This window comes from Acromyrmex echinatior, chromosome 16 (assembly GCF_024713525.1).
Source record: "Acromyrmex echinatior isolate Ae372 chromosome 16, ASM2471352v2, whole genome shotgun sequence".
Lineage (NCBI taxonomy): Eukaryota > Metazoa > Arthropoda > Insecta > Hymenoptera > Formicidae > Acromyrmex > Acromyrmex echinatior.
The window spans coordinates 2,577,920-2,595,405 of record NC_141867.1 but is presented as its reverse complement, the minus strand read 5'-3'; the positions used below and the strand labels follow the sequence as shown (position 1 = coordinate 2,595,405).

The window sequence follows — 17,486 nt, the reverse complement described above, 5'->3', positions numbered from 1 at the left end:
TAGATAATATGCATTAGATGCCAAGCAAAGTAAAATCAATTTTCCAAATTATCGAGAAAGTACGAATATCGTACGTAGAAGGCAATTTCATTTAACTTGATTACAAGTAATTACATCGTTCAAAATCGATCTTGTAATATGGAAAATGTCGCGATAACAAGTGAAAACGATTGGCTTAACGACCTAATTAATTACTGCAATCCCACGTGATTTTAGCGCAGTTTTCGCAAAATTGGAGAATTCCGGTTCACTATCCAAATTACAGCGAGTCTATCAAGACTTCGAATTGAATCGCGCAGTTTGAGGTTACTCATATCGTCCGGTCGGTGATGTTGATCTATTATCGTGGTATAGGAGGCATGTCGAGTATGCAAACAGGATCACGACGCATTTTGCGTGTGCGTCTATGATGGTCAGATATGGAGGATCTTGATAGTCTATGCATCCCTTTCTCCTTCACAGGTCGCTCTGTTCGCCATCGCCCATATTACATAGCGCCCTGTCTATCGTGTCTTGTTACCGTAAAATGAGCAGTAAACCTGAGTTGCGAGATTATCTTCCAATAATTAGATTTCTATGCAATCAAGACATATTGTTGACACACGCTATTCATGAATATGCGAATGTATCATTTTGAATTTGAAAGAAATATTACAATAATGTTCTAGAAATTCTCATTTTAACTTTAACGTAAATTTTTCGACAAATTCAGTAATGATTTTTGGCTGTTTCATAGCATTGGCAAATAGTTTTTTTTTTAGTAATAATTTTGAAATGATAAATTAAATGATAAATTAAATAATAAATTAGAGATACAGGATTTTTAATATAAAATTAAATTATGTATTTAAATTGTCAATAATGAAAATTGAGTGATATGTAAATAACACATATAAGCAAAGAGAGCCGTTCGGTCAAGGCGGATCTTAGTGTTTAATAATATTTTTGTGAAAATTTTATAATTCTCGATTTATTTAAATTATATTAATATTAAATATTATATAATATAATTACATTAATATTAAATTTTCAAATTATATTTATAGAGGAAGGTCACCGATACTTCGTTTTAAAATAATATTGCTTAAACAAAAGCTAAAAATAAAACTTTAGAAACATACAAATTAGAAAGTAGTAGTTTTTCTAGCAGATAATATAGCAGTTTTTATAATACTTTTTGTAATTTTGCACTAATTAACTTTTTTGTTAGATAAGCAAAAATGAGCATCTGATCAAATTCCGAGAAATACGGGGGTGTCTTTAAGAAACCTATGTCAGTATCGGCGATTTTTTTCTAAATAAATAATATAAAAGTTTGTAATTGACAATACAAGGTGCAACAATTTACTTTTATAGTGATTTATGATTTAAAATATAATTTGTAAAATAAAACGATATGATAATATAATAATAAAGCAATATAATATAATATAATATAAAACAGTTTTAATTTTTTTACAAATGTATTGTTTATCATTGAAACTTGCTCGGAAAATTTGCAATACTTGAGCACCATCTCCCACGAGATATGATGTTCGGATGCTTCAAGGCTTTATGCGATATACAATGTTAGAATGAAAACCCCCCGAGCGAAAGGTAAACGCGTGTTGAGTTTCGAGGAATATATATATATATCTGCAGCTTCTTGTGCGCCTGCGGTCAAGTTTGCGCCTGGCCGGAAGTTCCGCCGATACAAGCGTTGAATGACGTGCTGAGAAAGCGACTCTCCGTTTCTCCGACCATTTGCCATGTAGGGACGTGTTCCCAAAGATATCATGCCCTAGAAACGTGAGCGAAACTTAAAATTTTGCGAATAACGTATTTTCTCTAAGTCTTATGATTTTATCTTATAAATACATAATATGTTTTATAAAGCAGTTCGAAATAATAGTTAAAGTATGTTAATAAAACAGGAAATATATAAATGTGTGAAAAATAATTTATTATATTATGCATATTTGTCGCGTTTTACTTTTATTCTGTAAAAAGATGACAAGAGGTAGAAAAGCAGAATAAATAAAAAATCTAAAATGCGTTATCATTTACAGAAAAAAAGATTCGCCAGATTTACTTTTAGACAACTTCTGTTCTAATCACGGCAGAAGAAAATAGTTGCAATTACTAAAATTTATAGTAATTTCGGTATCAATTATATATATTTTTAATAGAATTTCAATTATTATTAACATTATAGTAGTAATAACTATAAAAATGCATTCTACTCATTTTACCATGCAATTATTAAATCACAAATATTAAATGCTTTTTCTCGGTATATCATCAATCGCTCAACTACACATTTCATATCTTATATCAAGAAAATGCTCATATTATACTCGTTAATGTCGTTCTATGGAAAGACGTAACAGAGGACGACAAAGGATTCGCGAAATTATTTTATCTCTCCACAGGATGCATATTAATTCGAATCCTTTTCATTTCGCTCGTCCTCTGCATGTTAGAGGAAAAAGGTGACGGCTGATCGCCGAGGCGTAACGTTTTCCAAGACGATGGGTGTCGTCAGTCCCGCTCTTCTCTCTCAAAGCGGTCGCAGTCGATGCTATTTCCGCACCGAGACAATTTGCATGAGATTTGCATGAGATCCTTCCGTAACCTTCACCCTTTTCGGTACTTTTGACACGATATCTTTAAGAGCAAGTGCACGATGAGATATAAAGATAGCTTGCAATAATTATAGTGAGCAAAAAATATGAATATGAAAATAAAATATGGCTGACTTTAATTTCATTTTTTTTTTTTAATAAAATGAAGAAAGAATAAAAATGTAAGTTAAAGCTCGAAATTGGAACTTGTTTGTGAGAAAAAGTTCTGAACTGTAGAAAATATGCATGGAAAAGGATATACAATACTTGTAAAAATAAATGCGAAAGTTAATTGAAGCCTGTGTTTGTCTTATGCTTTAAACATAACTCATCTTTATTAATTTCGCAGTTTGCATATTATGAAATTATATGATTAAATTATATGAATGTATTGCTTATTATAGTGTTTCAGAAAAAAAATGCAAATATCTAGATTCGAGCACATAATTTTAGAAGAAAAATATATTAGTATCACTACAAATCCGATAATATTGCTCCATGTGTCTACATAATTTTTCGAAAGAAAATTCGAAAAATACGATCGTACTAGCCAGCTATCGTTTTTACATTCCAGAATTTCCAGAGAGAATATAGACGTGGCGATAAACAAAGAAGACTGGACATGACAAATATTACTGTGAAAATTCGTGCAAATACATATAGCGAGGAAATTCTCTCTCTGTGGGAAAATTACAAGCATGAAACTGAAGGTTTCGGGAAACGCGGAACGCTTATAATAGCTTTCGAAACACAGGAAAATCCATATCGACTTAATCGAAACAATTAAGAGGAGAGTTTCACCCTTGCTCAATTTCCAAGTTGCTTGACTCGATGAAACGCGCCGTTTAATCCTTTTGACGCCATAGCAATCTCTCTCTCTCTCTCTCGCGAAATTGACAGATCTGGGATTTATGTAAGAGCGCACAAGTTAGGAGCGATGTAATGACGCATTTATTATTCTATCGTCGAGATGTAAACAGGAAACGGAGGTAAATGTAGAATATTGTATCATCGCAGTGATAAAATTACGAAATTGTAGGAAATTCACGTTGTATATAGGAGATAGATAAAATAATGTAAAAACGTTTGAGAGAAATATACTATCTGCTTGTTTTATTAAAAGAAGTGATCTATCATTTATCTTTAATATAGATTCAATCGTTGGAATAAAGTCATACGTTTTTAAATAATGTAGCTGTTACAGTGCATTATTATATCGTTCTTCTAGCAGGACATTTTCTAATTGCTTAAAAGATGTTGGAAAAGGAAATCTCTTTTATTCTGCTCTTCAAAACTACAAATGATCAGGCAATTGCAAGAATTGTTGAAGTTTTGAACAAAAGAGAATATTTATATAAGCAATTGAGAGATATTTTGACTAAAAGAATGATATAACATTCCACTGATAATTATTCAACAGTTATGTTATATTAAAAACAAATGATGGACTTTTATTAATAAAACAAATAAACTAAAATATATTCATTTCTTCTTTTAATCTTACCAAACTGAGCTATTAATAATAATAAATATTTTCTTGATAATTTATTAATTATTTTTCTTGATAAGTTTTAATTTTAATAATTTTTATGATATATTCCAAAAAAATTATGTTAAATAGAAGATCAAAATTACGATTTTTTATTAATTATTCTTATAATTATAAAAATTATAACTTTATAAGTATTTCTTATAATTCTAACGTAACATAATTTTAACGTAACATAATTTAAAATTCATTATTTTTAATTTTGATAAATTTAGAAAGCCATTAATAATAATAAATACTTGCAATATATCTTGTATGAAGTAAAAATCGTGAGACTCGGTCAGCCACATGCATTTCGTTCCCAGCGTTTCAGCCGAATGAATTTAATCCTCAATAATGGCATTCGTCGTATTAAATCGATAAAAATAAGAGCATGTCGATAACTGGTCTGACTAGCCCAGCGGGGAGTATTATTGCGCTATGCAGACTAATTAAAGCGTGGAATAGCACCGCTAATAGACATGCGCCCCAGTTATTGCTTCAGTATTTCGTTCAACAACAGGAACGCAAAATTGGCTTACCGATGAATGTTCCTCTCACGAGTACTTTGGCGACTCTACAGGTGATACCATCAAATTAATCGTTCGTATGTTACATACGTTAAAACATTTCGACAAGTTCTAACTTCGAAACGGTAGACTAATTGCAATTGCGTGACCGTTAAGCGCATGCCGCTCGCAGTTGGAGTGGCACACTCGGAATTATTCGTGCAGCTACAACCGTAAACCGGAAACGACAGCGGAATTATGTGCTTGAAGTTGAACACACGTTGGAAATTATTTCAAAGTAATTTTATTTTTGGCTCGGTAGCTTGCTACATAAAAACGTGTTTTTTGTTATTTCATATTCCACAATCTTTTTCACTGCAACATAATCAGATAATAAGAAAGAATTTACACGAAAAATTTACAATTGATAGAAAAATATTAAAACGTTCAAGTTGACTGAAAGTCGTTCGATAAAATTGTTCTAAATTAAGAAAAAAGATTATTATAAGAAAAAATTTGTTGACACGCGAGAAATACAGTTTAATTAACCGCAATTTACCAATTATACGACTTTGTCGTAGTGTATTTTGGAATACGAACGGGTAAAAATAAATGGTAAGAAAATACGAGAAAAATAAATGAGGTTTTGCTCAGTTAGAATTCTGGATCTCGTGTTACATTATTTGTTATATTATTCATATTATATACAGTACTACTTCTGTATTTATTATTGTGAATTAACGAGAGATAAATTATATTCTCACGCATGTGTTTATAAAGCTAAGTTTCTTCAACGCATGACGTTGACATGCTTGACATAATATGCATGGATATTATAAGTTATATTCATTTGTAGCGACGTAGAACGATTAAAGTGCATACACGCGCTTTTAGCCGGTCCACTTTCCCGCGCTTACGTCAAAGCTTCGCATTATGCATGCACGTTTTAACTAATCTGATGTTCTTGACGGATAACGAGGGACATAATTTGTTTTCCCCCTAATCAATTGCGCGTATAAATACCTTAATATTTTACAATCTTTTGCAATGCAAACATTTAAAGGAAAATTTAATTAATAGAAAAATATTAATATGTTTAGAGTTTAATCTAAAAACTATAATAAATAAGGAGGAATTTTTATTGTGAAAAATCAATTAAATGAATTTCTTGTAAATTTCTGAGATGCTTATTAGCATTTATTATATTAAAATAATTATTAATTTAATAATATAGTGTTATATTTCTAGAGTTTTGGCATAAAACTACGCTTCAAGAATAATAATCGATCTATGGTTTAGAAACATAAAAGTGGAATATATAACATTTATAATCATACGCGAACAAATTACCAGAATTATTCTCGATCTTTTTGAGTGCCTGATAAGTTTTTCCACACCATCCATTAAATTTTAATCAGCTTAAATCTTTCTCTTTTTTAGCAAGACAAAATTAAAGAGAAAAAGGTCACAAATGACAGAAAATTAATACTGTACTATTTTAATTTTTCACATAAAAATTTTCGGAATTTATAAATAAAAAATAGTAGAAATCTTTTCTGGTTTCTTTTCTCGAGTTTTATTTAATGACAGGTTTTTTCCTTCTTATTGATTATTTAATGCTAGTTTTTTGTTTTTATTTTGAAATACATTGGACTGAAAGTAACGTACGTGGATCAGGGATATGTCCGCGCAATTTTCATTTTTCACTTAACCAGACATTTTCTAAAGTGTAAGGATGTCATATTTCATGTTGCTCGTTTGAGGCCAAGAAAACAGAAACGGGCTCAAGGACTTTTGTAGACGTGGACAATCGTATAATATGGTAGCTTAGACCCCGCAAAGATTAAGACTCACATTTTTAATCGATTTTTCACGCGATCTATTGTTAAATTATTCTTACGTCTCGAGAAAACTTTTGCAGATAGTTTGCTGTGAACGTTTTCTCCACTTCCCATGAGAACTGATAACACAATAGACCTTACCCTTGACCTGGCTTATGAATGAACATGAGTAACCTGAGGCCCCCTTTTATTCTCGTCTCGATTATTTTTCGCCTTGACGCTTCTATAACTTCGCGATAAATATACTGCCAGCCGCAATGTGCCATTCACATTCGCATTTTTTATGTGACAAGAGAGATAAAAAAGGGATTGAATATTTCTGTTGCACTCAATTTAAAAGCTTTTCTAAAGTAATTATACGATATGGAATAAAAATATGCAGTGATTTTTAACATTATATCAGAATTGGAAAAATTAATATAAAAATATAAAAATAATTTATTAATATTATTGTCCTTTTCTCTAAAAAATAACTTGTTACGCGATTTATTGACTCGTTATTGATTTTAAGAAATAATCTACTCAAAAACGATTTGTTACAATTTTATTTTTTCATCAAATTTTGATAACTTTTTGTAGTGGTATCTAATCACAGACTTCTATAAATAAACTACCAACTTCACCTCCATATTTGAAGACAACGCCATATTTGTATTCACTTACTCTCTCATGTATAAATCACACAGATAACGTTAGTGTTTTCACATAAATTCACGCGATATTCGCAAACAGGATGTATACATACGCATATGTGAATTGAAACAAGGATAGCTTAGAATCGAGTTTATCTCTTTCTGTTATATTAAGTCAGCAATCTAGTTATAGAAGTCTATGTATCTATGTGTTAACTAACTAGTTCAACATGAAACCTATAGAGTAGTTATGATTAATTGTAATGTGGTAAGAAAATAAGATAAAAAATAAGACCGTTGATTTGTTATAGCCAAAAAATTTTGGGAAATTTGGGGGGATTATTAATATTTCAGATTGATTGCGTTGAAAGTCCGACAACCATATCGGCACGCAATTATCATTTCTGAAATTAATTCATTTATATGAATATATATAATAATTCAACATCTTATAATATATTTATATAATAGTTCAATATTCAGACCGTAATGACGTTTTGTATTTAAAGTAATGTATTTAACATAAACGATCTTGTTTCCAATCTTATTGATTACCAAAAAAATTGTGTTACTATTAACGTTACAAATAAGAAAATGTAATATTCATCACACCTCATTCATTATTTGTAATGATAGTGGTACATATGTAAAAATTATTTCTTAACTTTGTATTTTATTATTATGAAATTTATAACATTTATATATGATTATTTATAAAATTTATATATTATTAAATCTATAAAATACTATTAACTTTATTACTGTAAACTTATCATCGAATTAATAATCGATTATCGTTCGTATTTAGATACTTATAAAATAAAGAAATATGCGGGCTTGGCATACCTCTGAATATAGATATACTACTTAAGCATAAATATTCGATACATTCGGGATTGGAGGTGAAGAGTAGCTTAAAAGAAATATTGCGAGCATCTCCGAGCGTAATCGCCGTCGCGGCGCGTGGCATCGCGACCTTGACCGGCGTCGTCCTCTGCCATGGATTCCGACGCGATTACGCGGCTGAGCTATAGCTAGTATTAGTTTCTCCTCTCATCCCTGTGGATGTGAAAACGCACCGAACGATCCTAAGCGCACCAGGACGCAATACAGGCGGAATCGATAACGTAACAGTATAGTTATGAAGCGCAGTTGCGAGAATACAGGCAAGTTCGCCGAGCCGCGAAGAACGCATGGTATGCATTGATCCATCCGGTAAATTAAGCTCTATTAATATCGCATGCTGCACCCTTCGGTGAAACGGGAGAAGAATGTTAGCTTTATGGTTACCAAAACCATCGTCGAGCACATTTTTGAGATCTCATGGATTATTAAACCAATGCAAAATTGATAAAATTGTGTTTGAAATTTTTCTTACTGTATCGAAAACATTGGAATATTTATTATTAAGATATTACATTTCAAGCTTTTAAGGTTTAGCTTTGATACACGGAGAGAATTTTTTCTTATATAGAGTTATTCTTAAAATATGATAGTCGTGGAACTACAATGTATTTCCAAGAATTTATGTAAATATCTCTCATTCATTAATAATACTACTATAAAATATATAATTAATTTAATTAATTTTACTGAAGTGCATGGCAAAAATCTTGAAAATATTATATTGTATCACAACTACCATATTTTCAGGGAAAATTTTTAAAAAAGAAAATTCTCTCGGTGTAGAGATTTATAATTAAATCTATTTTACTACACGAATAAAATGATTTTATATAATAGAATCTGTGGTATCATATTAAATATATAAATTATTGCCTTTTTAAAAAGAAGTAAAAATAGAAAATAATGCTAAAATATCTACTGCATTGATATGCAGTAGATATGCAAAACCGCGCTTGTTTCTGAAAAATTATCGTGAATTTAATCGAATTTAAATTCGAATCGTTGTGTCGCGATACGACGTACTTATCCAATACGCTCGCCGTTTCGTTCCCGCAATGATCAGCTAAAAATTTCACTGTATCTGCCGCAACTGTATATTTTTAAATGCATAAACATGTCGTGTGACATAGCGGAATAAAATAAACTCGCTTTACATACCGAACGTATATAGGGAGTCAAAGAAAATCTCGTCGCGATGAAACGAGTCCCGTTTTATACGAGTAACTTTGCCGACGACGACATCAATGTAGACGTTACACGGCCTGTTTAATACATCGTCATAACTCCTATCCGCACAATGTAGGCAACCGTTAATAGAAATTCCTAACAAAAGTTCTCGCAGGTCCGACGAGCGTGCGCCACAGCACGCCCGCGTTGCTAATTCCAAGTCGCGTAAGACTTCCCACCTTCCTCTTTTTCGTCGCGTTGTTTTGCGTAAGAGGCTGCCTCTTTTGCACCATTCATTCCTTCCAGCTCTTTACACCCGGCTCGGCTAAGATCAGAAACTGGGTAGCTTTATATTGCACGTTCGCGGGAAATAGTTGATGAATAGAGTGTATTTTAAGGGATCTTTATTGAGTGGTTAAGTATAAGACTTTACGTACTTCGCTCGTGTTTTTACATACTTTAGTTATTTCTTCTTGCGAGATTAATGGTAGAAGTTGTACATATATATGTCTATACGTTTGAACAAGAAATGTGTGTGTATATATGTATATATATATATATATATATATATATATATATATATATATATATGAAATGTTGAATGGTTTTTCTTGACACCTCGTATTCAAAGTATATTGAAATTGGTAATTGTTGGAATTTTATTTTCAAATTATCATGTATTAATAGAACACGAATTGTACTAACGGAATTTGTAATGAAAAGTGGAAATATTTATCTTTTTCTTGTACTTTAAATGGGAAGTACCATATTAAATTCGCAAAACTAAATTTGCTAACTAACACCTCATATTTTTAATTTTGATTTTTTATAGTACAAGGTTGGCCATATTCGACGGAAAGATCTGGCAACACTGTAACTTTTGACAGAGATGTTAGATCGAGTAACGACGTAGCGCGATGATTGAAAAAAAAAACATCTTTCCATCGAATATGGCCAACCCTGTATATAATATGAAACTCTTTTCGATTTTTATAAGGAACTGTAGAACTATCAAAAGAGCTACTATAAGAACTGCCATTATTTTTTTATATTAATAAATTGTCGTGCTAACTTAATAGATCCCACTTTTGTTCGTGAAGTTAGCATGATATTCTATTAATATGAAAGAAATAATGACAACAACTTCAATACCATTTTCCATAGGTCTACGGTTCTTTATAAAAATAAAAATGATTTCCGCATGTTTAGGATGCATGAAATGTGTTAAATTTAAGACAGATTTTCTAACTATTATATATAAAATCCATTTTAAGTGAAAAATGTCAAATTAAATCTAATAAAACAAATACGATTTACAAATTATTTGTATAAACGATAAACAAAACATCTAAAAATTAAACTATCTTTTTTTAAATTAAAATTAAAACTCGATTATTAAAATATTTAATATCGAAAAATTAAACAGGGAGGACTTTTCTCTTGAATAAAAATCCGTTTTATTTACTCCGAATAAGTTACGTAAAAATTAAAATCCGCGGCTCTGTAATGCTCTGTGCAATACCACCTATTTCTATACAGTTCAGCAGCAATTCAACTTTCCCAAGCTCGAAGCCGTGACACAGCGCGTAAAATGCAAGAGATGGCTACGATGCCGAAATGAAACTTTTTATTGACAGTCGCCGCGTCGAGGAATGTTAATAGACGCTGGCAAAGAATTGCGGAAGGCAGTTAGAGAAAAATTAAAATCCCTGCGAGGTTCTTAAAGAAAAGCCCGAGTGCCCTCTTGAGGACAAAGAGTAACCAATGAATTGTCGTCGGCGTAAAAAGATAACACGAAAAAGTCTTTGCACAAAGGATGATTGAACTTTTAAAAGTACGTGAAAGAAAACTATTGCGCGCGCAATAGAACCGAGATGAAACGAAGTGGTTAGCTACTACTTCAGCAGTTAAGTGGTCGAGCTCTTTGCTAGGTGAGAATACGAAGGGAAAGTTGAAATGGGAGCTAACCATCGCCCACTGTCTCTCATAGCGTTAACTTATATTGAACGCTCGCTCATGCGAAAGAATACGCTTAGGAAAGCTCCCGAATCACGACTATGGTAGTCACATCATGCTGTGCACAGAGGATTCTGTGCAATTCAGGTCGCCTACGAGCACTCGTAACTTGATTACTACTTAAAATTAGATGAAACATCCGGAACTGAAAAATTCAAAGTTTTGATCTAAATGTCGTCGTTCCTAAGGTAATGTCTTTATCTTTTGGAGAAAACAAGGTAGCTTCTAGCTAATGGAATTATCTGTCGACAAAGACTAATTTTAATTAGCGTGTAATAAATTAATATAGCGATGAATGAGTAACATTCATCGGGCGAGCGGAGAGAAATATTGGGTCAAAGTAGTATACGTCTGTACGTGGTCAGACATTGTTTCACTCTGATTGATGTACAGAGAGTTAGATTTATTGTTTTACTTTAGCGTAGATATATACATATAGACAAGCAGTGGTTACTGCAAATTTATCATGAGGAATACAAATATAAAAAATATAATTTATAGACAGAAAGAAAGAAACGTTGAAATAGAAAGATCAATTTTGATTAAGTATTTAAAAATTTAATCAAATATAAATTTGAAAAAAAATATATTGAATTACCAAAATAATTATAATGTAAAACGTTCAAGTATGACGATAATGCTGTAAAAAATTTGACATTCTAGCAATCAGTTTGAGCGTCCTACATAATTACTTTGATAGTTTAACAAAATTATTTTCAGAACTATATCTAGCTAAATTTTCAGATACTTCAAAATTGTCCTTTCCGTGTGCGACATTTTATTACTCCGCGTTTTATGCGTGAAATAAAATTTGCCTTTTGTGATTTTTTTTTGTACAATTTATTTAGAATACTTTATATTCTTTATACGTGGTGAAATGTCATGTAAATACAATTTAATATCGAAAAATACGAAAGAGTTAATGTATTCACGGCATGACTCATCAGGTTGAATAAATCGCTCGTAACTGTTTGCACACATCATGAAAAACCACCTCCGCAAGCATTTACCATCAAGCGTTGCATTGCGCAGAGGGATGAGATCAGCTATAAATAAAAATGCCGTTTTGTAACGAAGCTTGTCCAAAGGTCACTGATAGACATTCTGGCGTTTCCATCGGATTTTTCACAGGGTTGATTATGTTCATTATATAATGCATTAAGGCTTAATGAGAACGTGGTCGGCAATTACGATGAGGTGGAACGAGGAATTAGATAAGCGGATAATCTGCCGTGCAATCAACCGAGTGACTGATCGCACAGCAAGTCGAGGTAGACTGATCCTTCTTAACTGGTTCACTTGTTACTCGGCCAACGTCTGAAATATGATCCGCGACATTAATCTGTACGTATTCAACATAACCTGCGAAATTTGTAGTCGAAAGTCGAAGACAAATTATGGGCAAGCTCGACTGCTGCCTGTAGCTATCAGCTCCGGTATGATATATAGAGTATGATATATAGAATCCTCCTTCTATGGTGAGATTTCTACGTGTGGGTGGCAACGATCTGGTAAAGAAAAGGTACATCCGCTAGACAAGTGATGACGATCACAACTCGAGGAATTCAATTAATCTAAACGAGGCGTCGTAACTCATATTAATTATACCAAAACTGGGTCGCTTCCATTAACAGTATTAATAGTTACGGTAACGATCATAATACACGTTAAGAATATCGATTGACAGTGAATTATGTAGATTAATTGCACACGGAAAGAACAATTTTGCTGAAGTATTTAAAAATTTTATAGTTAGATACAGATCTGTAAATTTTATTGAATCATTTAAGATAATTACATTAATTAGGAAACTCAAGCATGATAAGCAATGCTGCAAAAATAATTATAGAACACTGAAAGTATTTTGACATTCTAGTCAAATTACTTTCAGCGTTCTATAATTATTTTGATGGTACGACAAAATTATTTTCAGATCTATAGCTAGCTAAATTTTTACAGTATATACCTATAGGTCACTTCATTTAAGTTTATCAGTTTAATAATTTTGTGGCTGGTATGTTCATCTCGCACTCAGCATAATTCTTTATACAAGTACCATGAGAAATTGTTATTGTTGCAAGTACTCATTTTATATAAGATTCCATTTCGTTTTTCACGGACTGTGCTGAAAATGTATTCTCTCTCACCCCTCCCACTTGATCATATAACTATAACCGCGGCCTTGTGAAAAGACTCCATATTTCATGGAAACTGCAATCTGACTATGCTCGCATTGCATGAAGTCTGTTTATTCAGCGAACTTTCAAACGCATCAGTTTTGTCCAGTGACCATATATTCTCAAATCCGCAATATTGATATATGGTGCCTATTAAAAGCTACTCGCCTTACTCGTACCTAACTTTGAGTCAGCCGAACGCACACCGCTCTATCCATTTATCCATGGCTGCGACGATCGAGGCGTATTATTGCACAAGTGCGAGTCGGATCAGTAATTTGCAAACTTTGCTAATACGAGCTACGTGTCACATTTCCCGCCGTGCCGTTTTATCTACGCGGATATATCGCGACCAATAATAAACTTCGCGCGTATCCGAGAGCGCATCGTGTTGGTTTCGCACCGATTTTATGTGCAGTCGCGAGTCTCGGATAACGAGAAACATTCCGAGACTAATGAAGGCAATTTTAGCAGCTTGTACATTTCAAAAAGCTCGAAACTTTACACGAATGTAGGATAATTGGCTGAAACACGATGTTATATTATAATTATCTTTCTTTATTGAGAGACAATTTTAGAAGGTAAAAATTTTTAAGAGATTAATATTATTTGATATTATATTTTGGCGCGTTTAATAATATCTAAATTAAATAGTTAATTTAGACATTTACGTAGTTCGTGTCCTTTAATACCGTAAGGAATACGCTTATACACGGCTATAAATACCTCTTTATTTAATTTATAAAATGTTATAAATTGAGGAGAATTTACGAAGTATGCATGGAATGCATCAGACTTGGTAGAAACTGGCTGAAACGAAATGAGGAAAGTATCTTGGACCGCAAAGGGATATTCGTTTATCGCATTCCGTTCCTACGTTCCTATGCAGTAAATGGATTTTCAAATAACTTCTAACATTCTGGAAACGAGGATAAACGGGATGTTCGCGTCCAAAGTGCATCCGATCGCAACGTGGACACTCGAGAGACAAAAGTATCCACCACACGAGGTATTCGATGGAATAATATCCTCACGAGTTCTACTGGTAGTTTTCCCGCGGGATTATCGTCCAATGAATTCGGGACCATCCACGAATACGCAAGTAGAACATGTTCACGTATACATAATCGTAGTTACTATTCATTGAAGGCTCAACGTGGGACTGCGCGATGGTAACGCGATTATTATCTTTCCGGATCCTGTGATTCTAATTGAATGAGAATGGGATTAATTGAAAAATAAATACTCTTCGAAATGTCCAGGATTGTATCATGACTCATAGCTGAAAAAGATTAACTATTACCAGAGGAAGAATTATTACAAGGAACATCAGAAAAACGATTTATTTATTTTCGTACAATTTTTATAAAATAAAATAGTATACATTTTGTTCATTTGCTACAAAAATGACGCATTCAAAAAACAAAAGTTCAACAAACAAAGTTTTTTAGAGATGAATTTCAATGTTTTGAAACATTAAAATTTTTTAATATTAATTTTGAAATGTAATTTTGGTGTAATAGTTGATTATAGAGGAATTGTTTTTTTAAAATTTCCATTCTTTTTCTCTTTGCAAGCAATTAAAAAATGATAATTTTTAATTACGTTGTTGTGTAGTAAATAAGCTGTATGCAAGTTCAATTGGAATTATTGCTATTAAATATTGGATATTGAAAGATTAAACAATTTGGCATATTGACATACTGATATTAGTAACTTCAAATAGAAATTCCATTTTAAATATACTATAAAGACTTAACATTATAATAATAGAAAAGACAAATAATAGCCTCACTATTCGTCAAAAGATTTAAATTTGAAATTTCGCTTAATGTATGTACAATCGTACTGCTCACATCGTACAGCATCGATATGTACCGACCATCGAGCACTATGATCATTACCGTCGATTAACGCATAACTCACGTGTACGCGAAGCATTACGTGCGTGTGGTAAGCCTTTTAACGTTGAGAGAGCCGCAATTACCCGGTTGAAATCATGAATAGAAGTAGAGACTGCGTCGAACGGATACGATAAGGATCGATTCGGATCGATTGAACTCGAGAGTGCTGTAAAGCTGATGGTAGTGGTACAAGTCCGTGTATGGTCCGACCGTTCATCGCGAGCGGCCCACAATCATGCTCGAGGGTGTCGTGAACGGTCTGTAGATTCTCAGGTTCGAGCCACAAACGACGTCATTAATGTGATCCGAGATCGTTACGCAGCCGAAACGTTTTCATGATTTATGCGGATATAGGTAACTGGCGACATACTCCCGGAATCGTTTGTTCGCGTTCCGAGAGAGCGTGCGAATTATCGCACGGTTAGCGAAATCAATTATGTCATATCACTCTGTGGTAACTGGTAACGCTTTATTACCGCATTATAGTGCGACTTTCTGTCGAGCATATTAGATAAGCACAAGTTTATATACGAGTTGTCCTTTCTTTCTCGGGTTTCCGTCGATAAGCCTCTTTGAGCGATATGGCATCGAATTTTTTCTTAAGAAGACTCCTAGTTATTATAAACATATGAAGGTACAGAAAAAGATCCCTCGAGTTTTATAAATAAAAGCCAGCACATACTTCTTTTTTTTTTAAATATCATATTTTTATACTAATTTTATATTACTTTTTATACTATTACATTTTTATATTGAAATGCATGTTTATATAATCTATTATAACTACTATTTTTATATATTATTAAATTTAGATTAACGTAAAACTCTAATTTCGCCGAGATAAATAATTTCAAGCATTATCCAGTTTCAGTTGAGAATTTTATTACGCAAATCTGCTTATGTGAAAGGTTAAACCGGAAAAGCTCCAATTCTTATTATCTTACAGAAAACAGGTCGAATTAAAATAGAGGTTACGGGGTGCCCCACGTTATCTCTTACTTTATGAAAAGTCACATTGTGCCAATCTCTGTTAAAGGATCGGATTGAGGAAAAAATCTTTTTCAGTTGGTAATTTAAAATAATAGAACATTTCAAGATTAACACACACTTAACCTTTTTGTTAAGGCAAGATAAATTAAATATTCATGTTCAATTTAATTAAACAGTAAAAATTTTTATGCGAATTTCGTTATGACGTCTCAAAAATCTTCGAACAACGAAGAACGGATTTTATCTTGTTTTTACGTTTACATTTTTAGTGGAAATTCTGTAAAACACGGTGAAAACGTGAAAAATTATACATTGACAGAGAGATTAATGTTTCACGATCTGTTATCGTATAATTTTCATTTCATTGAAACTTTTATCTAATGCTGGTTCATCTATATCGGAGATAAATTCGGAAATAAACGTTCTGAAATAAACGCGGTCCGATAATAATCAGTTAAATATTAATTGAATCGTACATGTCACTTCGACACGTGTATTCCGACTATACGTGGTAGGTAAACGTTTACGCGTATGCCATACGGCTTTACGGTCGTTAAAGCTCCAACTTTAAGCAGCCAAGTTGCAACGAGGTCGTCGAGCAGCGAATCGTAACCTTGACACGTTACAGTTAGATACCGTGGCAGTTGTGGTGTGTCGCAGTTGTAACTTAACTCCGAAGCTGTAACGCGGCCGTAAACGGAAGCGTCGCGAACGAATCGTTTATTCCCAGCTATAGCCCAAGTTAAATTAGTTTTGTCGTTAGAAATTAATCTCGGCGATATAAGCCCACGTAGTAGCCCAAACATTATTACTAGTTAAATAATTCCGCTTTCATTAACAGCACGCGCTCGCTCGCGTCGTTGTGCAATTCACACGGATAAGTAAATGCTCGAAAAGTGTATTACATTCGCGAGTTTCAAGAAACAAGAAGAAAACTGCCTACCGAGGAAAAGTTTTTAAATCAGCTTGGTAAGACACGTCACGTTATAAGTCACGTAAAAGTCTCGTTGGAAGTCTTGTTATATTTGCCGTTTATATAAGAAAAGAACAGTTTTGCTGAAGTATCTAATAAATTTGGAAACATTAATTTAAAATTCGTTCTCAAAGAGTTTATTGTGCAATTAAATATATTATATAATTTTATTGGACTATCAAGATAATTATATACACTGTTAGATATCAAAGGAGCAATTAATAATATAACGTATCTCTT

At 32.6% G+C, this 17,486-nt stretch overlaps 1 protein-coding gene across 2 annotated transcripts in view; it reads left to right on the top strand.

The window, feature by feature from the left end:
- Positions 1-17,486, top strand: part of LOC105155097 (hypothetical protein) — an 86,951-nt gene that overhangs the window by 25,649 nt on the left and 43,816 nt on the right. The window contains exon 1 of one of the 2 annotated variants that reach the window (XM_087414643.1): positions 16,595-17,242. The exons of the other annotated variant lie outside the window; for it this stretch is intronic. The gene's annotated coding sequence lies outside the window, so the exon portion shown is untranslated. Of the gene's footprint in view, positions 1-16,594; positions 17,243-17,486 lie in introns of those variants that run through there. 2 annotated transcript variants of the gene reach the window in all.